Genomic DNA, 24364 nt, shown 5'->3' with positions numbered 1-24364 from the left:
TCTTTAGGAGCTGCTTGTGAAAATTCTCCAACTTGACTATTTAAGCAGTTTTTACCCAGATGAAAAAGTCTGCAGTGCCATTGTCATCAGCCATTCCAAGTGGTCAGCCCACTCCTGTGCTCAGCAACTGTTTCACTGAGCTAGTGCTTTTTTTTTTTTTAATTATTCATATGTGCATACAAGGCTTGGGTCATTTCTCCCCCCTGCCCCCACCCCTCCCCTTACCAGCCACTCCGTCCCCTCCCTCTCCCCCTCACCCCCTCAATACCCAGCAGAAACTATTTTGCCCTTATTTCTAATTTTGTTGTAGAGAAAGTATAAGCAATAATAGGAAGGAACAAGGGTTTTTGCTGGTTGAGATAAGGATAGCTATACAGGGAGTTGACTCACATTAATTTCCTGTGCATGTGTGTTACCTTCTAGGTTAATTCTTTTTGATCTCACCTTTTCTCTAGTTCCTGGTCCCCTTTTCCTATTGGCCTCAGTTGCTTTTAAGGTATCTGCTTTAGTTTCTCTGCGTTAAGGGCAACAAATGCTAGCTAGTTTTTTAGGTGTCTTACGTATCCTCACCCCTCCCTTGTGTGCTCTCGCTTTTATCACGTTCTGAGCTAGTGCTTTTAATGAGCATTTTGGGAGAATCCATTTACTTCTTTCATGAAGAAGAGCATCTTTTGACTACATTGATTCTGGATACAGAGGCAATTATTCCTTTTCCATGAACCTGTTTTTTCTTTTACACACGCCAGAAATGTTGATGATGTCCTTGTCATTTTTCCCATGCTGCTGTACAATTGTATCTGTATCCAGGGTTTTTGATGTACAGTTGAGGATAGAACCAGATTTTTCTGAACTAAAACACTTGAAATCCTGTTTGGGAAAGGGAAAGAAGGGAGAGAAGGTGGGAGGGAGATAGAGATATCTATATAAATAAATATAAGACTCTTTGGTCACTTTAGTAGGATTTAGAGGAGGGAGAGTAAATTGACTCACTTTTGCCTCCTTATACTTTCTATACAGATGCTCTACTGCTTGAGCTGTGCTTTTTATTCTGGTTATTTTAGAGACAGTATCTCACTTTTTGCACAGGCCTGCCTGGACCAGAATCCTATTTATGCTTCCTTGTTATAGCTGAGATAACAGGTACATGCCACCATGCCCAGTTTTTTCTGCTGGAGTGGAGTCTTGTGAACTGTTTTTTTTTTACACACTCTGGCCTCATCCATGATCCTCCCAATCTCAGCCTCCCTAGTAGCTAGATTACAGGCTTGAGCCACCATGCCTTGGTGTCTCCCTGTGCTTTTTAATGTTACTTGAATTGGTTATGTTAGTTAGTTGGTATGTTAATTGAATTGGTTGCAGTTGATTTGGCCTAATATTTACACTTAAGTATAAGAGATTTGATCCATATTTGCTTATTATCATTGAAATTTTTATTAATAGTGAAATTGTGATATGATAAATTTCCCAGAGTCATACAGTTTTTGTTTATTTATTTATTTGTATTTTTGTTTCTTTTGGTGGGACTAGGGTTTGAATTCAGGACTTTGCATTTGCAAAGCAGGTGCTCTAAGCTTGAGCTTCCAGTGCATTTTGCTCTGGTTATTTTGGAGATGAGGGCATGATGAACTGTTTGCCCTGGCTGGCCTCAAACCACAGTCCTCCTGATCTCAACCTCCCAAGTAACTACGATTTTGGTGTGAACCACCAGCACCCAGCAGCCACATAGTCTTAGGTAAGCCAGAAAAGATTTATGTTCTGTGCTCCCCCTCCCCTCTGTGTGTACCAGAAACATATGTGTGCCCCCGCTGGCTGATCTCCTCCTCCTGAGTAGCTAGGATTATAAGAGCGAGCCACTGCACCCAACTAGAAAGTTTGCATTCTTTTTTTTAAAAAAAAAAAACAACTTTATGTTCTTTTAATCACCAGATGATAGTTAATTAGTTATCACAGAATCAGAAAAGCACTTAAATGTGTAAGGAAAGATCTGGGGACTATTGGTTTCTAGGATGAAACATCTCCAAAGAACTTAGAGAAAGCTGCATTCTTATATACAAACAGTGTATTACAAATAGTAATCTGTTTGTAATTTAGGACATCTTGTGGTGATCTGGTGTGAGACATGTAAGAGGGAGAATGGTAAAGAATGCAATTGTTAGACTGCATTTTTTTACGTGCGAGATAGTTGAAATTCGTATTGCTTTATAAATTGATTTTTAAATGCTTCATTCATTAAAAAGACAAAAATGGCAGTGAAACAAGGACATAATAATTTGTTGCTAAATGAACTTTATGGTCTTTGAAATGGGGATGGTTAAGGAAAAAATTATAACTTGGGTAGAAAAACTGCTATTTGATATTGTGCTGAGTAAAAATAATGGGAATAATCAAACTGTTCAGGAATGTAATTGGATCTTGCTGAAAGTACTTTGTATAGTAAATCTCCAAACAGTTTTTAAAATTACAGCATTTGAAGACCCTCTTTTTGAATTTGCATCATCAAAATGGAATTCTAGTGTTTTAATCATCCCTAAACAGACTTTACGTTGTGTGGCTTTGAAATGCTGTTTTATATAATTCATCAGAAATACTATCAAGATTTCGATATAATTTTAAAAGGAAGTAAGACAATCAGATTAATTTGCAAAAGTGTTTTTTTTTACCAGAATTAAGAATATTGTAGTCCTTTATTAGATTAGTGGAGTTTCTAAACACTAGAAGAAAATTATTTTAGTATTTTCTGTCCAAAACAGCTGTTTACGGGGAATGTGCCACTTTCTGTGGAAGTCAGTGTTTATGGACATCTTTGTTGATGTTTCTAAGATTTTGACTCAAGACATACATTCAAGAAAAATCAAACTGTTATGCCCAAATATTTCTGAATAATAAACTTTGTTCACAACCGTGGAACCAGACCTGGTTTATGTCCTAATTTTAGCTTTTTCTAGCTGGCACCTAGTTATTTTATTTAGCCTGTTACTCAGTTTCCTTATTGAATCGGTTTTGAGAATTAAATGAATTTACATAAAGCACTTAATTCCATGTTTAGCACTAAGTAAGCACTCAAAATATAATGTCGACTATTGTGTTGTTACTCATCCTTTCACCCTTCCTCCAGGTTTATCAGTGATACAGAAAGAAAACTTCTTAAGTATCCTTTATGTTAATGTTGAGTTTCTGAGGTAGAGTTGAGGACAGAACTAGTTCTTTCTGAACCAAAACACTTGAGATCCTATTTGGGAATTGTGAAAGAAAGCTGTTAAACACCTATTCCACTTGTGCAATGGCAAGAAGATTGAATTTCTAACTTGTTTCCTGTCCCTTCAGTTCCTCTGCCTCAATATGAAAGAGTACATATTCCTTTGAAGATAGTTGCTTGACTAAAATGACAGCTGATCTCTAAGAGTTGTAGTATGGCTAGTTAACTGTAACCTTTTGAAGAACATCTGTCTAACTTTTGAGGTCATTAGATTTGTAAATACACAAATTATTGCTTTCAGTTCTTTTCCTAGGTTGTGGCCATCCATTTTAAGACATGTAGGTCTTGTTTTTTGTTTTTTTCTTTTTTATGCGGTTCTGGGGATCAAACCAGGGCCTTGTGCGTACTAGGCAAGCGTTCTATCGCTGAGCACATCTCCAACACTTATTTTTTTGAGACAAGGTCACACTTTGTAGCTCAGGCTGGGCTTCAACTCACTATGTAACCCAGGCAGGCCTTGAACCTATCAATCCTCCTTGTCTTGCCTCTCAAGTGGTGGATTATAGGTGTGCATCACCATGCCTGTCTAAGAGATGCATGCCTTTTATCCAGAAAATATAAAGTGTATAGATGATAATCAATAAAAATTACTACTTTCAATTAAGCTACTGGAGTTTTTCTTTCTTTAAGTTTTTAGAATATTTTCAACTCACCACATACATATGCATACAGTTATATAAATCAATGCATACAGTTGTAAATCAAACACATACACATACAGTCATAGATCGGTATCCACATAGTATTGTTCCAGGATGCTCCAAGCCCAACACCACCCCCAAAGATAGCAAAATCCCTTGAATAAAAATCAGGTATTATTTGCTTATAGCCATGGACATCATCCTGTTTACTTTGTCATCTCTCAGTTTCTTACAATACCAGCCATAAATAATGGGAATGCTGTGTAAGTAGTTGTTGCACTGTATTATTTTAGGGAATAAAGACAAGGAAAAAAGTCTGTATATTTTCTGTACGGTCAAAACAATTTTTATTGAATATTTTCAAGCTGGGGTTGTTTAAATCTGAGGATGTGGAACCCAGAATACAGAAGAGTAGCTGTATACTGATAGGTACCAATGTAACTTTCTTATATTGTGATTACTCATTTGCGCTAAGTAGAAGCTAAAATATTGGTTTTATTATAAGCATTTCAGCGTTATCATGGATAGGCTGCTGAACTCCAGAATTTAGAGGATTTTAACACCAGAAGCACATAATAAAATAATTATTATCTTAAGAATGGTTTCAACTTGTTTCTAAAAAGTTTAAATCAATTGACCTTTTACTATATGTAGTCTCTTTTTGGAATTGTTACATATAATTTATCCTATTTCCTTTAATTTTTCTCTTTCTATAACTTTACTTTTCCAAAGATGATACAAATGATATGGTTCATGTTCCACATTTAGACACTGGTGAACTTCCCTTCCTCCCGTGAACTTGAATTATTTATATCATCAGAGCATTGCTTCTCGTACCCTTTCTGCAATGTTCATGTTTTTAAAAGTCACAAAAGGCAGATTGTTTCATGTACATTCTTGACATTTTAAATACCTCCAATTTTGAAAGCATTATTTCTCTGGGCTGTTAGAGACATGTGTGATTCATAAAATGAGATTGGGTTGCCTGTAGTTATGTCTTAATTGAGTTGCCATTTAGTCTTCTGTCCTTGTCATCTGTCTTGGGGGAAATCTAGCTAACTTTAATGTTGTATACATTACTGTAGGTCTTATGGCTTAAGGAAATTCTCTTGCTTTTCTTTAGAACTTTCCTGTTTTAAAGCTTTTACTTCTCCATTAATTTTATCTCCAAGGAGCTTTAAACGCTGAAATCTGCTGGAAAGAAAAATGCTGTTGCATTCTTAAAGGCTTTCAAGCAGTTATTTTGACCTCTTGTAGGAATTTCTTAATTATCAAATGGATTTTTAAAAAAAAGTCACACAGAAATTAATGATAGCCTAAAAAGACTTATTTTCTGAGCGTCTACCTGCCATGCTTTTCCACCCTATCCCCATATTCTGATAATTTCCTAGAAGAACTGCTTTTGAAGTCCATTCTTACATTTGAAGAAAATCTATACAGAAAGCATTGCTGTGTTATTTCAGACTCTGGATGGAATTTGCACACCTCCTACTTTCACCCTGATTCCAAGTTGATGAGAATGCACTGAGTGTTAGTATTCTCTTGGGTCTGATTTCGAGGACTTTCCATGGATAGACACTCACTGGAATTCAGAACCTGTCATACATCACAGCAGAAGAAGAGTCAAATATGAAGTATTTGAAAATCAAAATGATTTCCCAAACAGTGGAATTAAACTTGTAGATGTCTGAACAAAATTTAAGAAGATAGGTCTTTATTTTTTCCATTTGAAAACTTGCGTAGAGTGTTTGAACATTAAGTGCTTCATGCATGCTTTGAGACAAATTATGCGTCAGTACTTTTCTCTTTACAATTAAATATTTCCAGTATTTTGTGGCTTTTATTGGGAGGGGACTTAAAATCTTTTGAGCTAACAAATGATCACAAAAGTGATTCTGACTTACGATTATCCCAATCTTATAAAGAGTACTTCTGTTTTACATTCTCTAGGCCAAGATACAATAAACATGAACCAGTTTTAATGAGTGATACAGACAATTGAACAGTTAATTGAAATTCAGAGATAAACGTGTTAAAATAGTAGTAGGTATTTATTCTGTGGGAGCATGCTAAACATGTCTAACTTTGACATGGAAGGTTAGCAGTGGCTACATGGAGGAGTAACATCTAAGTCAACATCTAAAGAGTCTATAGGAACTAGCCAAAGAAGGAAGAGACAACAGTACTTTAAGGGGAGGAGTAGCATCAGGTGACATGGGATGGGGGAATGGGGACTAAATCTTGAAGAGCTTATTTTTCCATTTCTTTTTTTAAAAGACAGATTTGTTGAGATAAAATTCATATGCCATTCAGCTCACCCCTTTCAAATGTGCAATGTAATGTTTCTTCATGTATTCACAGAGTTCTGCAACCATCACTAGTTTAGATTTGGTCAATTTTAGAAAAATTTAATCATCTGAAAAAGAAACCATATGCCCTTTAGCTCTCATCCCCCAACTCCTCCAGCCCTAAAAAACTACTTCTTTATGTATATATACTTATGGGTACATTGTGGCATTTACACGTTTACAAAAGTTCTTACAATATATCATAGTTGAATTCACCCTCTCCATCATTCTCCTTTATCTCCCCATTCCTAAAATAGTTTCAACAGGTTTCATTTTTCCATTTACAGTATTTGCACCATATTCACCCTCCTATACCCTTTCCCTACATCCTCCTCCCTCCTACTGGTACCAACCGCCTGGACAGGACTTGTTCAGTCCGCCTGTTCTCTGAATTTATTTTTTTTTTAAAGACATTTTTATTTGTTTAAGAGGGAGTTTCCTTGTGACATTTCCGTGTATATATGTATTATAATCCGAACTGGTTCGTCTCCTCTATTCTTACTGTGATTTCAACAGGTTTCTATATTCATTTTTGTAAAGGAAGTACACAAACCATATTCACTTTCTTAACTTCCTTCTTTTATCTTCCCTCTCTCATATGTGACCTCTCCTTAGCCTTTGGCTTTCTAAACCTCACTAACTTCACTTAAGATGATGTTCTCCACTTCTATCCATTTCTATTTGGCTGAATAAAATTCCATTGTATATAATAAATACCATATTTTCTTGATCCATCCATCAGTAGTGATGCATCTTGCTGTTTCCATAGTTTGGCTATTATGAATAATGCTGCAATAAACATGGGTGTGCAGGTGCCTTTATTGTAACCTGACTTACATTTCTTCATATGACAGTTGTATATTTAGTTTTTGAGGAGCCTCCATACTGTTTTCCATAGTGGTTATACTAATGTACATTCCCACCAACAGTGTATTGAATATTCCTTTTCCCCTACATCCTCACCAACATTTGTTGTTTTGTGTTATTGATAACAGCCATTCTAATAGGAGTGATAGGAGTGAGGTGTACTCTTAATGTGGTTTTGATTTTCATTTCCTTTATGGCCAGGGATGCTGAGCATTTCTTCATGTGTTTTTTGGTCATTTGGACTTCTTCCTTTGAACAAGAGCTGTTCAATTCTTTTCTCCATTTCTTTATTGGATCATTTTTTGGGAGTTTAGTGTCTTGAGCTCCCTGAATATTCTGGTTATTTATCCCTTGTCAGATGTGTAACTGGCAAAGATTTTCTCCCATTCTGTGGCCAACCTCTTCAATTTAGAAACTGTTTCTTTTGTTGTGCAGGACCTTTTTAATTTCATGTAGTTCCATTTGTCAATCCTTTCTCTTAGTTGCTGAGCCATTTGAGTTCTATTTAGGAATTCTATGCTTATGCCTGTTAATTCCAGCGTATACCCTGTTCTTTCCTATACTTGCTTCAAAGTTTAAGGTCTTATATTAAGGTCCTTAATCCACTTTGAGTTGATACTAGTACAGGGTGAAAGACATGGATATAGCTTCAGTTTTCTGGATGTAAATATCCAGTTTTCCAAGCAACATTTGTTGAAGAGGCTGTCTTTTTCTCCATTGTATGTTTTTTTGTAAAAAATCAGTTGGGTGTAGCTGTGTGGATTCATATCTGATCTTCAAGTCTTTTTGTGTCAGCACCATGTTGTTTTTATTGCTATGGCTCTGTGGTGTAGTCTGAAGTCCGGTATTGTGATACCCCCAGTGTTGCTCTTTTTGCTCAGTATTGTCTTAGCTATTCTTGGTTTTTTGTGCCTCCAAATGAACTTTTAGGGCTGATTTTTCAATCTCTGATGAATGTCATTGGAATTTTGATGGGGATTACATTGAACATGTAGATTGCTTTTGATAATATAGCCATTTTCACAATATTGATCCTGCTAGTCCATGAGCATGGGAGATCTTTCTATATCCTGTAATCTTCTTTGATGTCTTTCTTCAATGGTTTATGTTTTCATTGTAGAGGTCTTTCATCTTCTTTGTTAACTTTATTCCTAGGTATTTTATATTTTTAGGCTAATGGAATTGTTTTCCTGTATAGTTTCTCAATCTGTTTATTGTTGGTATATAGAAAGGCTATTGATTTTCATAAATTGACTTTATGTCCTGCTACCTCTCCCTGAAGATATTTATGATGCCTAGGAGTTTTCTAGGTCTTTTAGGTATAAGATCATGTCATCTGTAAGTAGGGATAGCTTGACTTCTTCTTTCCTATTCGAATGCTTTTTATATTTCCTTCCTGTCTTACTGCTCTAGCTAGAAATTCTAAGACTAGATTGAATAAAAGTAGAGAGTGTGGGCACCCTTGTCTCGTTTCTGACTTTAGAAGAAGTGGCTTCAACTTTCCCTCCTTTAGTATGTTGGCTATATGCATGTTTGTATATAATAACCTTTATTATGCTGAAGTACATTTCTTCTGCTCCTCGTTTCATCAGAACTTTTATCATGAAAGGATGCTGAATTTTGTCAAAGGCTTTTTCTGTATCTGTTGAGATGATCATGCATTTTTTTGTCTTTGCTTCTGCTAATATGCTCTATTACATTTAATGATTTGTATATGGTTAGCCATCCCTGCATCCCTGTAATGAAACCGACATGATCATGGTTTATGATCTTTTTGATATGCCTAAATAACTACTTGGTCAACTTTCTACCTTTGTCTAAATTTACCTGTTTCATAGAAATGGAATGATACAATATATGGTCTTTTTTGCCTGGCTTCTTTGATTTGGCATAACATTTTCAAGTTGCATCCATATTGTAGCAGGTATTCTTCATTTTTATTGCCATTATATGGATATAATCCACATTTTATTTATTCATTCATCAGTGAATGGACACTTGGGTTTTTCCATCTTTTGTGGCTAGTATGAGTAATACTGCTATGAACTTTCATGTCCACACACATTTTTGTGTGGACATGTTTTCATTTCTTTTGTATATATACCTAATAGTGAAATTGTTAACTAATATAGTAATTCTCATTAACTTATTGAGGAATTGTTAGACTGCTCCAAAGTGGTTTCATCATTTAATTTCCCATGAGCAGTATTTATGAGTTATAGTTTCCCCACATCTTTGATTTTCTGCAGTTTAAATATGATATACATATATACATATGTATATATTTTTGTCTCCCTTGATTGTGGGGAGGGGGGGGGTAGGTCAGCCTTAAGTAAGGCTTAAGGCCTGCCGTTCTTTAAGCTGTATTTCCCTATTATACAGGAACCCATGTATTTCCTGCATGGTTTGTCTCCTTAGTCATTGTCCACAGGATTCTGAGAAGTCATAGGAATATGCAGGCACAAACTCAAGGCCAGCTTCTTCAGTATTGTGGAAATGGACTGTACATCATGGGGCAGAGCTGTAGGCTCCCGTGTGCCACTTGGACAGAGGATCCCTGTTGATATGGTGGTAAGTTATACAAGGAAGGGAAGCATTCTATAAGCCTGTGACTGGGTCTCAGTCTTTTACTAAGCCTGTGCCCTAGGTTATGATCTTCACAAGTGTTTCTCTGTCCCTTTACCTCCTTAGGTAAAACAGGAAGGATAGTAAGGGCTGGAGTTGGGTATTCAGTTTGGCTCTGGTGAAATGGTTTCTTTTCAGACACTCCTTGTTAAAAAGAACATATGTTTTGGGCTTATTTCAAAATGTCTACTTTCCCCTTTCACTGGCTAGAAGCACATGGGAATCTTTCTTTGATCTTCACTATAAGAACCTCGTAGGGCTCCTAGAGATAAAACTCAAGCATGCTCCTACCCCCAGACTGGACCTTCTTAGAATTTTTGTTTTTATTTTTTCTTTCTGTTCTTCTACTTCCACTTAACTCTCAAACTTAATCACACAGAGTCTCAGGAATTCATCTGCTACAATTTAGGCTTTCCTACCTTTGTGCATTCTCATAGAGGTTTTGTTATGTTTTGTTTGCTTGTTTTTTTAAATTAAAGTCTTGCTATGTTACTGTCCTGGATCCTCCACTTCCAAGATTGTGCTGGGATTGTGGTGCATGCTACCATGTATAGATTTTGACGTGATTATTTGTATCTGCTTATTTGTCTTCAGTTTTGAAGCAGTTGTTTGCCCTGTGACTCCAATTCTCTGATGGAACCAAGAAGAATCGTTGATCTGTCTTGTTCTGTATACGAGAAAGACAACTTTTTAGCCCCTTCCATGCCTGAGTAGAAATCAGAAATTCCTGTTTTGTTAAATTTATGCCTAGATGATTTTTGTTTGGGAGATTTTGTTTGTGGTTTCGGGTAGTTACTGCTATTGTAAATGCATTACTCACTTAAGTTTTGTATCACTGATTGCTAGTGAATAGTAATATAATTGGTTTTTATATGTTGATCTTGTATCCTGCAACTTTTCTAAATCCATTTGTTCTAATAGGATTTTATTTTTCTTGCTTGATTGCTCTGGCTACAACTTCCAGTGCAGTGTTGCATAGAAGTTGCAAGAGTAGATATCCTTGTCTTATTTCTGATTTTAGGAGTGAAGCATTTAGTTTTTCTCTATTAAATGTGTTAATTATGCATTGTTTTTGATTTGCTTTTCTTTTTTATTTTCTGTAAATACTTTTTTTTTTTTTTTTTGGTTCAGCAAATTCACTTCTATACCCAGCTACATGGTAACATTTTTGCAAAATTCTGTATCAGAACTAGGGTATTCACATTGGTATATTCCACAGATTTTAATTCAGATTTTCTCAACTTTACTTGTTCTCATTTATGTTTATGTAGTAATTACATGATTTTATCACCTGTGTCCATCACCCCAGTAAGGATAAGATATCAAAGTTGTGAATTTTAATGTTTGTTCCTTTTATTGCTGAGTAGTGTTTTGTGGTATAAATGTGCCAGAATTTGTTTAACCATTTGCCTTACCTATCTTCCTCGTGTATCCCAGCACCCAGAACAGTGCCTAGCAAATAGAATTTATTTTGTAGATATGTATGTTGAATAAATGAAACATAATAAGGTAAGAGAGAGACTAGTTAAGAAATTATTAAAATAATTTCAGAATTAGGATACAAAGATCTGGACAGGAGAGATAGCAGTGAAAATGGAAGGAAGGAATGCATAAGAAAAATTACTAAGAAAGAATGATCTTTCACATATTAGAGGAGATGATATTAAGCAAGCAACAAGAATGATTTCAAGACTTCTAAAGTGGATGATTAAAGCAAAACAGTCTCATGATTAAAGTGTCTGCCTTCATCTTGGTATGTAACTTTTAATGTCAAGACTTAGAATATTCCTAGAATACAGTGGTGGGCAGTAAATATTTGGATGAATAAATACAAAGGGAATTAGAAGGTTGTGTTAGATGCATTGTGTATGTAAAATAACAATAGGACATTGAAACAGACTGAGGGTAAGGCTAAGATTCTGGAAAGGATGAGGGACCTTGAGATTTATAGCATTTAGGGAGAAAAGCACCAGAGAAACAGAAGCGGTAGCCCAGAACAGGAGACCAGCTAGAGTGTTGTGGTCTCAAGAAAGCAAAGACATAAAACAATGAAACCTTTTGCAATTGCTTTAAGTAGGGCAGGGAGGGGGTTGAGGGGGAGAAATGGTGGAGGCCATCTAACCAATGTGCAACATAAGCCTATTTGGAATCTCCACAATGAATCCCCCTTGTACAACAAATATATCCTAATTTAAAATAGTTTATTTTTGTTTGTTTGTTTGTTTTAAAAAAGATAGAAAGGACAGAGTTGATTAGTTCCAGAAAGAAGATAGTGACCAGTGTTACACACCTGGGAAGGCTAGAGAAAGTGATTAGAGGTCTTCAGGGTTAGAGATTGAGAAGAAGTGAAAATCTTGGAAAGGACAATTTAAATAGAGCAGTGAAATGATAGTCATTGTAGAGTCTGAAGAATGAGTAGACAAATGGGATAATTCCCCCATAGAGCTAAAGAGAAGAAAGATGTTGGTAATCTGAGAAAGAGTCATTAAAGGGAAGTAGAGACTGCTTTGTTTTTTTGTTGTTTTGTGGAGTTTTTAATGGCATTTTTTTTTTTTTTTGGCAGTACTGGGGCTTGAACTTATGGGTTACACCTTGAGCCACTCCACCAGCCCTTTTTTTGATTGTTTTTTTTTAAGATAGGGTCTTGTGAACTATTTGCCCAGGTTGGATTCCAACCATGATCCTTCTGATCTCCGCCTCCTGAGTAGCTAGGATTACAGGCATGAGCCACCGACAACCGGCCTTGATGGTATTTTTGAAAAATATGTAGTATATTTTTTTGAGAGAAGAGTCATCAGTCTAAATTGATTGTGAAATTGTAGTGTTCAAGAGTAACATGGAAATTTTGTTTAGATACAGATTACTAGAACCACTTACAGAGAATCTCAATAGATATGGGGTCCAGAAATTCCTAAATGTCTAAAAATATTTAGCATTTCTATAACAAATAATACACACTCCTACCCACCAGCTTGCACCTGGGAGATTTCGATAAAGCATTTGAGTCTTGTGACTACAGCAGTATGTTTGCACAGGCATACTATCTGATATATCTGGGGATTATTTTTCTTTAAATATATCTCTTTACATCAAGGATGCTTTTCTCTTTCTTGGACTGTTTATTCTCACCTCATCTTCCTATATTTTGCCAACAAATGTTTATTGAACACCTCTTTTATTCCAGGAGCTGTACTGGATATCCCAGGGGTTACCTAGGAAAGTCTAATGTTTTCTCAAAGTTGAGATTCATTAATTAAAAAATTCGAGTGCTTGCTTTGGCAGCACATATACCAAAATAGGAACAATGCAGAGATTATTAGCAAGGCACCTGTGCAAGGATGCCATGTAAATTCGTGAAGAAAAAAACACCAAACAGGACCAACAGACTATGCTTTTCTAGCCATAGACATGCATCGTGGTATATTGACTCTAGACAGTTTCTCCCTCCCAGCTACAAAGGAAGCTGAGTTTGTTTTAGGTGTTATGTGCTGATTCTGATAAAAGATCTATGTGGTGTGTGAACTAATAGTTGAATTTGTAATTAAGAGGACTCATATTAAGTATATAATCAGTTTAAATTTGAGACATTCTGAAATGTCAGTTATATAAAAACAGAATAGAAAGCAGCCCATTGAAGGAATACATGATTGTTTAATTACCTGATCCCCAAAGTTAGGTAGGCAGAAGTGTTTTATTTGTATTATTTGTACAGCCTTTCTATATTAATAATAACAATGAAAGTATTTCTGTGTTACCAGCCATCATTCTTAGCTTTTTGCAAAAGTAAGTTCATTTAAGCTTCCCAACAACCTGTGAAGTAGGTACTGTTTATTGTCTACATTTTACAGAGCAAGAAAGTAAGGCAGAGAGGTTACGGATACTGCCCAGGGTTACAAAGCTTGTAATGGCAGAGCCCCAGGCCAACTTGGCTATATTGCTTACAATTTATACTGCCTTTTACTGGTCCTCAAGTTAAGAATAACTTTTCAAACACCTTGGCAAGTTATCTGTGAGGTTATATATGATAGCAATAATAACTATAAGTGATAGGACAGAATCATCTCAGCGTGTTCATAATTCATTCATGGTTTGGGGTATTTTAGAAAAATATGACATGTTTTCTGATGTCACTTTACAAGAATGGGAAAGACATCTCCATTGTCCTTATAAATAAATGTATTGATTTCTCTAATGTTGGATGTGGACCTTGATGGGTAGCAAAATATTTTGGAACTAATAAAAATGGCTAGGCATTAGATCCTGAAAATAAAAATTTGCCCTACATTTCTTAAAATGATTCCTGTGCCAAAAAGGCAGTGTTAAATTTAAAAGGATTTTAAGTATTTTTTTTATTTTAATATATTTCATCTATTCCATAGCCACACTAGTGGCTATTCTATTAGCAAAGATCCAGGCTGTCTAATGATCATTTATGGAATAAAATCTTAAGTCTTTTTGGATGAACCCAGCTATCAGTAGTAACTCACTTAATTTGGACGTGGGGAGACATGCTAAAGAAAATTTTGAGTTAAAAGTTTAAACAGAGATACCATTATCATGAAAAGCAGGCAACTGAGGAATATGGGATTTGACTGCACAGGACAGCCGAAGGGACACTTTGATCCTATTATTTCTCTGATTTGATGGACTCTGCTAACATAGCTCTTACTTGTCTTTAGTAATACAGTGGTTCACATGTAATAGTTATGTTCTGTAATGTCACTGCAAGCACATAATTGGTGCACACTGTATCACTGCATCCAAGAGGAATCCAGGGTTAGATTCCTGCAAGCCTCTGGTCACATTTTATCAACTGATCTATATATATAACCTTGTTTTTTTAATGTATTTGTGTTTAAGGATATCTTATTTAATATATTGTTAAACAATTAATATGCATTAATAATGTATAATAATAGCAGCAGTAAAACTCATGCCTGAATGAAGCTCATGTATTTTCTTTATAAAGGATATCACAGCTTTCTTCCACTTAGGAACACTAGACAGCACTTCATCACTATGGTTAGGGCCCATTTAAACAGTAAAACCACAATTAAAAAACACAAAGTGTGAAAAACATGACAAAAAGATGTGTTAGTGGTTTGAAAGAACCCTTTTTAACTATGTGAGAGCTGAAACAAAAAGAACAGAGTATTACCTTGTTCACTTCAGCTGGGAACATGTGTGTCTGTAAACTGGAAATAGTACCTACCTAATAGACTTGTAAAGAGATGAAATGAGCTTTTGTGCCTAAAGGACTTAGAGTAGTACCTGGGATGTGTTAGCACTGCGTGAGAGTTAATAATTATTCCCATGCTTCCAACAGTGTGTCAAAGCGTATCCATTTCTCCATATCTTTCCAATACTGGGTAGTATAAATCTTTGTAGCTTTTGCCTATTTTATGACAAAAAAATAGTATTTTGTCCTAATTTGTGTTTTTTATTACGAGGTTGAACATCTTTTCATATTATTGGCAGCTTTGAATCTTTTCTATACTTCTTATTGATGTTCAGCACCTAACCGTATATTCTGGATATTAAATTGTTACATACTTGTAAATATTTTTTTCTAGTCTCATATTGTTTCCTAAATGTATTTTTTAATATTGTTAATGGTTTCTTTTGGCATAAATATGTTCAGATTGTTATGGATAAGTTCTTTTCTTTATGAGTTGAGGACTTGTGTCTTAGTTTGAGAAAGTTTTCATGCTCTGCTTGTCACTCTCCTTTTTTACATTTAGCTTTGTAAAACATTTGAATTTATTTTTGCCCATAATTTGAAAGAACTAACTTTGTTCTTTCTCAATTAATAGCTCTACTGCTCTTAACTAACTAATCTGTTTTTTCCCTGATAGAAATTTGTTTCTATAGGAGAGTATTTTACCATACACCCCAACCTTCTTTTTTGGGGTTTTGTTTTTGTTTTTCTTTTTCTTTTAGTTTTTGCCAAGTTAATAGTCAAAAAATAGGAATCTTGGTGGTCTGCATTTGGTTACTTAGAAGAGTGAACTTTAAAAAATGCTCTTTTAATGCTGTGTATGTCACTTTATATAATTGTTAATATCCTTTGTCCATTTTTCAATTTTGGTGTTTGATTTTATGTTAATTTGAAATAATTAATTATATAGGAAGAACGTTACCCTTCCAAGCCAAACATAATTGGCACACATTGGTAATCCCAGCAAGCACTAGGGAAGCTGAGGCAGGAGGATCAAGTTCAGGGCCACCCTGTGCTATATAAGGAGACCCTGTTTCAAAAACCCAAACGAACAATTATCCTTTCATGTGTATTGCACAAAGGTATTTTTTTTAACTTTTAAGTTATAATAAAGGTGTATTTCTTGATGCAGTCTAACTTTATATATGCAAATAGAAAGCTCTCCCTCATTCCTAAGATCATACAGTCAACTACAACATTTTTCTTTCCATTTTATTATTTTAATTTTTTATTAATTCATCTGCCATCTTATTTTGGTGCTTGGTATTAAGTAGGAATCTATCTTTTAATTATTTTCTAAATGTAACCAATTTTATTCAAAAGTTTCCCAAATCTCTTTTTGTACTGATTTGTAACACATTATGTTTACTTGTCCTCTTGAGGTATTGAGTCAGTATTATTGATTGATGTGTGCCTTTTCTAGTAGCAATCCTTCACTGTTATATCTGTGCATTTGTTTTGTGGCTAGAGAATTTACCTTGGAAAGCAGCACTCTATGGAAGTATCACTTTGGAACACTAACTTTAATTTTGAAAGTTAAAAAAAATAACCCCTCTTAAGCTAGAGCAACTGAAGTGAACGAAATTGGATTTTGCTGGGTACCCTCTGTCAGCATTTTGCCTTGGGATCTTTAAACAGCATAGTTTATAAGTTCCTTTGAATATAAGGTTATGGTTACTCAAACTAGAGATAGAACTGTATTTCACTTGGTCATTTGAAATATTAAACTCCAAAAGAAAGTATTCCCAGTTTTTGAGAAGCCTTTGTGGTTAAATGTACTTGGATGTTACTCTTTAGGTCTGATTGTCTCTACGATTATAGGGACATACTGAAGATAAATCTAATCTCTTGAGCAGGAATTCTCAACTGGGGCAGTTTTGACTACCATCTCTCTGGAACATTTGACAGTGTCTCAGGACATTTTTTTTTCTTAATTGTCACAACTGTTGGGGGAATGGGCCTGCTACTGGCTACTAGTGGGTAGAAGCCAAGAATGCTGCCTTATAGCCTACAATAACATGGGTATAGAATACTTCAACCATATTCACCTCCCTACACCATCTTCTTTTGTCCTCCCCCTTCCACTGGTTCCCACCCATTTTACGTTATAGCACCCTGATTAAAACAGTACCACAACAGTATTCCCACCCATCTCCTCAGAATCTGCCTTTTACAATGGATGATAAAGGCTGTGGTACCATCTTCAGTTTGTTTCCTAGATCTTCTCTTCCGTAGAGTAAATTCTTTCCACAACAATCCATGTCTTTAAGGTATATAAATCTCTTGAAAAAGAATGATCCCTATAGCTCAAGTCACAAAAATTCTGCACTGTATCAGGTCTTGTAATGGAAGGTGGGTCAATAGGTGTTGTTCAGAGATTTTGAAAATTGTCACCTTAACTTTTAAACAATACTTTAGGGTAGAGAAGAAATGACTTTCCATCATGACTCTCTTGTAAGAGTCTTTTGGTAATGTTAAAGGACTTGAACATTACAAAACATGAGGTAGGACATACCAAAATCTTGAAGCTGTTTGCTCATGATCTCCATACTGTGGTCCAAAAAGAGCAGTAAGTAACCCTAAAGGAACTAGCTATGGCTTTTCTGGTAATAATCTTGTTTTTATAGAGGGGTAAAACCTAGTGCTTTACCTGGGAACTGCTCCTCTTTGGGAGTAGGCTTGTCTAGTCCTGTTTCCAGAGATTTTACTTCTACAAATACTTTCTCACAAATATTTTCTGGGACATAGCTATATTAGCACCTACTGTAGCATGAATTCAGAATTAATTATCAGTTCTCCCAATACTTTTTTTTTCCTTCAGGTCTCTTGTCTCTCTTACTACTTTCTTCTCAGTGATCTAGGGAAGCTACTACCTAACTAATCCCTTCCTTAAAATGAACAGTAATTGACTTTCCTAATTTGTCTTTTATTTTGGAGAAAGTGAAAAATGTGACAAAATGTGGTATTGTCTGTTTTGTGTATGTGTGTATAGCAGAACCTGAGTCTGAATAATTTATAAAGAGCACAATTTGTTTCTCACAATTCTGGAGTCTGGGAAGTCTAAGATCAAGTACTGGCAGGTTAGATACCTGGTAAAGGACCAGTCTTGACTTCCAAGATGACACCTTAATGCTTCATCCTCAGAGAAGATGATTAACAAGCTTTGGTTTTATAAGAATTGTACTTTTGTAATATTAGCTTTATTGTTTTAACTGAGAGTATTGTAATGTGTTACCTTCTGCTGCCAGATACTTTCCTTCCTTCCTTCCACCCTCCTTGCCTTTTCTCCCTTCCTTTCTTTATTCTAATATTATTTAGTCAAAGAATGGATAGATTACAATTAATCTTTCTTTCAAAGGTAAGGCAATAGATATTTTCTAAATATATGGATCAGGCAGTGAGAATAGTCATGAAGCAGTATTCTTAGGCTGGGTGCCAGTGGCTCACATCTATAGTCCTAGCTATTTGGGAGGCTGAGATAGGGAGAATCACGTTTCCAGGCCAGCCCAGACAAATAGTTCACAAGACCCCATCTCCAAAATAACCAAAGCAAACAGTACTTCTTGCTCCTTTTTTTTTTTTTCTCTTCTTCTTTTTTTTTTTTTTTCTTTTTTAATGGGATGAGATAGAGTTTGAACCCAGGACTTCTTGCTTGCAAAGCAGGTGCCCTACCACTTACCCAGTCCATTTTTCTCTTGAGTATTTTGGAATTGGGGTCTTGCAGTTGTAGGCTTGAGCCACTGGTGCCTGGCTGTTACTATGTTTTTATCCTATAAGTGGTTGAAGTGATGTGATTTTTAACTGTCTGTCCAGATGTCATAAGGAAGGTAGAATACTCCCTGACAATCTTTTTTCATAAGCTATAGGCCATCTCATAGATATAGCTTTGGAAATAATAAATGTTTTTTTACTCTGGTGTCCTGTCTAATGTCATTTCTGATTGCCTGAGTCTCAGTTTCAATTAGAATGATGGGGGTTGCTCCTTTGCCACTAAGTAGCCACAAAAGGCAAATAAGATGTTAATAATTTGGGCCGTGGTGTGTAGTTAGGTGGTAGAGCACTTGCATCGTATGCACCACGCCTTGATCCTCAGCACTATAAAAAATTTTTTTAAAAAAATTAGTAAGTTGGACTCTGTCAAAATTTAAAACATTTGTCCTTCAAATGGAATGTTAAGAAAATGTAAATCCAAGCCTGTGGGGGAAAATATTTGTAAAACATGTCAGATGATGGACTTGTATTCAAGATACAGAGAACTCTTAAATTCAATAATGTGACAACTTGGTTTTTTTAATAGGTAAAGATTTTTTTTTTTTTTTTTTTTGCAGTATGAGGGCTTGAACTCAGGACCTTCACCTTGAAGCACTCCTCCAACCCTATTTTCTCGAAGGTTTTTTTTCAAAATAGGGTTTCGTGAACTATTTGCCCAGGCTGACTTTGAACAGTGATCCTCCTGCTCTCTGCCTCGTGAGTAGCTAGGATTACAGGCGTGAGCCACTGACATCTGGCTAAGAATTTGAACAAACCAAAGATGGTAAACAAGTACGTGAACATACATTCTATTTCATTAGACATTAGGGGAAACACAAAACCACAATAACAGACCTCTATCTACTTCCACAATTCTAGAATGGCTAAAACTAAAAAGACTGATATTATCAAGTGTTAGTGAGTATGGTGAACAGCTGGCATTTTTATATATTGCTGATGGGAATGCAAAATTTTACAGCCACTTTAGAAAATAATTTAGTAGTTGTTTATAAATTTAAACATGTACTTCCTGTATAACCAAGTATTTTCACTCCTTATTAACACAGGAAAAATGAAAATGTAGCTATCAAAGACCTGTATGAAAATGTTTATAGCAGTCTTATTCATAAGAGCAAACTGTGCATTTCCATTATATAAAATTCTGCAGTAGGCAGAGAACTATACTGATAGAAAGCAGATCTCTCTTGGAAGCCTGGAGGAAGGGCTTTTATGGTGATGTATATACATACTCTATTATGAGAGAGATGGCTATATACATTTGCCAAAACTTACTGAATTATACATTGTAAATGGTGAAATTTATACTTCAATAAAGCTAATTTAAACATTAGGAAGGGTCATCAGGAGCCTTTTAGGAAATACTTAATTTTAAAATGGAACAATAGACCTAAAGAAGTGAAGTTTCTTGCTCAAAATTACATGAAGAATGTTCCTGTGGGTAGAGTGCTCGTCTTCAGAGTCCTAGCCTGAAGTGGTTGCCCAGTTCCCTTGGCATTAGCTCACATCTTGCTGCCTATTGTGTCATGCTTTCAGCTTTCTGTGTGTGTGTTCCTTCTCTATTACCTCTTGCTAGGGGATCAAGTCTGTGTCCTCCTTCACACTTCCTGCATTGTATGGCACAGTGTGTGCTCAGTGAATATTTGCAGGATGAAGGAAAGCTTGATGTGGCACACTGTGCCTTGCAGACTTGAGCAAAAAAGTCAGACATATCTCATGGGATGGTGCCAGGCTTTTCAGATTCACCAGAGATCATCTCTAATGTATACTTTCCCTAGACCATGCTTGAGAGATCATGTCTACCACAAATGTAAGATAATTAATGAGAGATTGATTTGACTGCAGAAGCTTAGGTAGTGTTTTCTGATGTTGAAAATCAAGGGCAAAATCACCTTACATTTTCAATCTGAAGCAGTGAGGACACAAGCTCCTTTTCAAGATTAAATGGAAGAACAGCTGTCAGAGTTAGAACTTGTATCCTTCTCCAGAGCTCTCAGAGCTCTCTTAAATCCATCCTCCGCTGTAACTGAGGGATCATATTAATTCATTGTCTTAGTGTTAAACTTGCTTTCCTCATATTCACAAGACTCTAAGCTTTTATAATTCTGATTCATCTTAAAATAATTAATAGATCTGTACAAATTGAACACAGATTTATCATTTTTTCCATCCAAACCCAAGAAAGCAAGGACTCAAGGATACTATGAGAAAACAAATTTAATAGGAAGATGTTTCATTTCTTAAAGAGTACATATAGCAGTGTATCATTAATATTTAACACTTGTCAGGTTCTTACTATGTGTCAGGTATAAGTGCTTTGTATACCTATCTGTCTTAATCCTCACAATACTGTGAGATCACTCTGTTATCCCCATTTACAGTCAAGAAAATGAGGTACACACAGGTTGAATAACTTGCCCAAAATTTCATTTCTAATGAGTGGTGGATCTGAATTTTAGTCTTAATCCAGAACCTGAACTCAAACCACTGATTTCAGGTAAGACAACAGATACATGACTAGTTTAGAATTTCACTTAGTATCAAAGAATTGCTACACTTACAGAAATTAAGATGGTACAATTTATGAGAATGAAAGGGGTGTTATGAAGCTCAGGCTGGCCTGGCTCATTTTTCTGGCCCAGGCTGACCTCGAACTTGCAATTTTCCTGCCTCAGTGTCCTGAGTGCTGGGGTTATAGGTGTGTGCCACTATTTAATTTACACTAGAGTATAAACTAATTGGAAAAAAAGTTACTTTGACAGATTTGGACATAGCAAAATGGAACATTTACTAAACTCAGGAAAGTTACTTATTTTGACTTATACTACACATTCCCTTCTGAGAAGGTGGTGGTACACATTTTCTGAGCTATATGAATAGGTAAGACAAATATGAGTGCTCATTTTGATGTTTGAGAATAAGACTATAAATAACCAAAGTACTTTGGTGATAGTTAATGCAGGGAATGCTTTTGTTCTTGAGATAAATTGGGATGCTTCTTTAAGGAAGACAAGCTTGGAATGATATTTTCCTTGAGCATTTATGAGGAAGAGTGGCTAGTGTGGGAGGAGGCTACATTTTAGAGTGAATAGAACCCAGGGAAGTCACTCCCATAAGAGGAACCCAAAGACAGCTCGCTCTTTGTATATTTTTTTGGCTTACCATGAAAGTTCCTCTTAGATGCACTATCACTTAATTACAATTAAGTCTGTTCTGACATAAATCTGAATGCTTCTGAAGTTGTTTTTAAGAATACTGTTCATTTTCTTTACTCAATGAATAGAGTTCGGGGAAGTTAATATCATGTAGTAGAGTTAATTTCTAAGTGGATAATTGAAACCTGGGTTTTAGTTCTAGCACTGTTAGTTACTTTGTGTCCTTATACTTATCATTTAATCTCTAGGCCTCAGAATTTTCTGAACCCTAATTTGGGGAGATTAGGACAGATGATCTGTGAGACTCCTTCCAGCTCTAAATTCTCTCATTTTATGACTACTTTGGGCCAGGATCAATCATGAGCTCTTCTTGTCTGGTGCACTGCTTATTTCTTTCTTGGTCATTGTTTACAGGTGAACCTTTCCTGTGACTGGAGACTTCATTGCCAATCCCCAATGGGTCAAATTCCACCATTGTAAAGTGTACAATTCAGTGATTTCTAGTAGGTTCACAATATTGTACAACAATTACCAGATTCTACTTCCAGAACATTTGTGTCTGGAAAGAATGGGAAAGAAACCCATTCTCCCTAGCTCCTCCTCCACCCCCTGGAAACCACTAATCTACTTTCTTCCTCTTTGAATTTGCCTGTCCTGGACACCTCATATAAATGGAACCATACCACATATAGTGTTTTATGTCTGCCTTCTTACACTTAGCATCATGGTTTCCAGGTTCATTCATGCTGTATTATGTATCAGTACTTCATTTTTTTAACCCCCTTCACCTCCCCCCCCACCCTGTCTCATTTTTTTTTTAAGGAGCAAAAATTTATTTTGTCTTATGATTTCAGAGGTTTTTAGCACATAGTCAACTTGCACCATTGCTGTGGGCCTGTGGTGCTGCAGAGCATCGTGGTAGCAAGAGCATGTAGCAGAACAAAGTTGCTCACGTCATAGCAACTAGGAAGTAGGGAGGAGAAACAGGAAGGGGCCAGGACCAAGACATATCCTTCAGACACACATCCCCAGTCACTCACTCCTCCAGTGACTCCCACCTTTCACAGTTCCACCACCTCCCAATAACTCAGTTTTTGAATCTATGGACAGATTAAACCATTGATTAGTTCAGAGTCCTTATGATCCATTCATCTCCAGAAACATACCAGATACACCCAGAGGTGTGCTTTACTAATCTCTTAGCCATCTCTCAATCCAGTTAAATGAACAATCAAGATTAACCATCACAAGTCTACCTACTTGTTACCTTGACACCCAAACACATCTCCTTAAACCATACTAATCTCCAAATAAAGACAATGACAAGGTGATACTTCTGCCTAACGTGATATGACTGTTGTGCATACAACTGAAAACACTAATTCCTTCCCCAAAATTTCAGTAGTTCTAGTACTGTTCTAAAGTTCAAGTCCAAAGTTTCCTCTGAGACACAATGCAAACTCTTAGCTGTGGATCTCTGTAAAATCAAAGAGAAAGGTACATAATTACAACACAATAGCATAAGATAAACATCCTAACTACAAAAGGAGGAATGAGATCATAGAAATGAGGGATGGGACCAAAGCAAAGCTTAGGCAGCACTATTCCTACAGCCTTGCTGGCTGCAGCCCACATGGCCTCTCTTGCTCACTGCCTGTGACTTTCCTTGGCAGATATTCCACATTATGGGCATTCTTCAACTTTGGCTTCACTATTCCAGCTTCATACATCAACCTCTCAGTGGCTTCCTGTAGGAATTCCAACCTTGCTATACATTACCTAGCCTGCCATACTTTCCTTTGAAATTTGGGTGGAAGCCTGTACGACCTCTTCACTCTCGCATTTTCCATCCCTGAAAAACTATAATCGTGGAGAGCACCAAGTTCTGCCACCAGCTCAAATGGTATCTGGGCCAGCTTGGGCCATGGTTTCAATAGTCTCTGATTTCCTGGGCCACTGAACCTACTGAAACACTTCCCTTGGTGGCTCCATACAAGTCAGGTGACCAACAGCACTCTCAAGGGAAAATCTTTTGAACAAGTTCATACCTTTTCTGTCCCTGACCCTACAGTATATGAGTTCTCCATTGATTCCTGAGGAGCTCAAAGCATCTGTTGTCATGGTTTAAAGGACCAGATCCTAATCTTTTTAACAACTATACTGTCTTCATCTGCAACTTTAAACTTTTCTGGCCAAATTGCATATTTTTCAAATCTTTCTGCTCTGCTTTTTGCTCCCAGTTCTCACTGTAAATCTGGCTAAAAGCAGTCAACAATGACCATACTATCTACAGCCTGGATTCTAGACTGCCTTGAAATTTCCTCTACCAGATTACTTAGACCATCACCTAAACTTAGCCTCCCTCAAAGTCTCAGGGCATGGACAAAAAGTAGGCAAGGTCTTTGACAGAATGAGATAGGAATTCCCTCTAGAGTCCTCATTCCTATCTGGAACCTCACAAGCATAATCTTTATTGTCTGTATTTC

At 36.2% G+C, this 24364-nt stretch overlaps 1 protein-coding gene, 1 non-coding gene and 1 pseudogene across 3 annotated transcripts in view; 2 read left to right on the top strand and 1 right to left on the bottom strand.

The window, feature by feature from the left end:
• The window catches only part of Mosmo (modulator of smoothened), a 52970-nt gene that overhangs the window by 14418 nt on the left and 14188 nt on the right, over nt 1-24364 (top strand). The window lies entirely within an intron of this gene.
• LOC141418681 (small nucleolar RNA SNORA73 family) lies at nt 9501-9676 on the bottom strand (annotated as a pseudogene).
• LOC141418669 (U6 spliceosomal RNA) lies at nt 13004-13110 on the top strand. The gene has a single exon (XR_012443334.1). It is a non-coding gene; the product is annotated as a U6 spliceosomal RNA (small nuclear RNA).

The sequence above is a fragment of the Castor canadensis genome, chromosome 17, assembly GCF_047511655.1.
Source record: "Castor canadensis chromosome 17, mCasCan1.hap1v2, whole genome shotgun sequence".
NCBI classification, from domain to species: domain Eukaryota; kingdom Metazoa; phylum Chordata; class Mammalia; order Rodentia; family Castoridae; genus Castor; species Castor canadensis.
The sequence above is the reverse complement of the archived record's forward strand: the minus strand, read 5'-3'. Positions and strand labels throughout refer to the sequence as shown.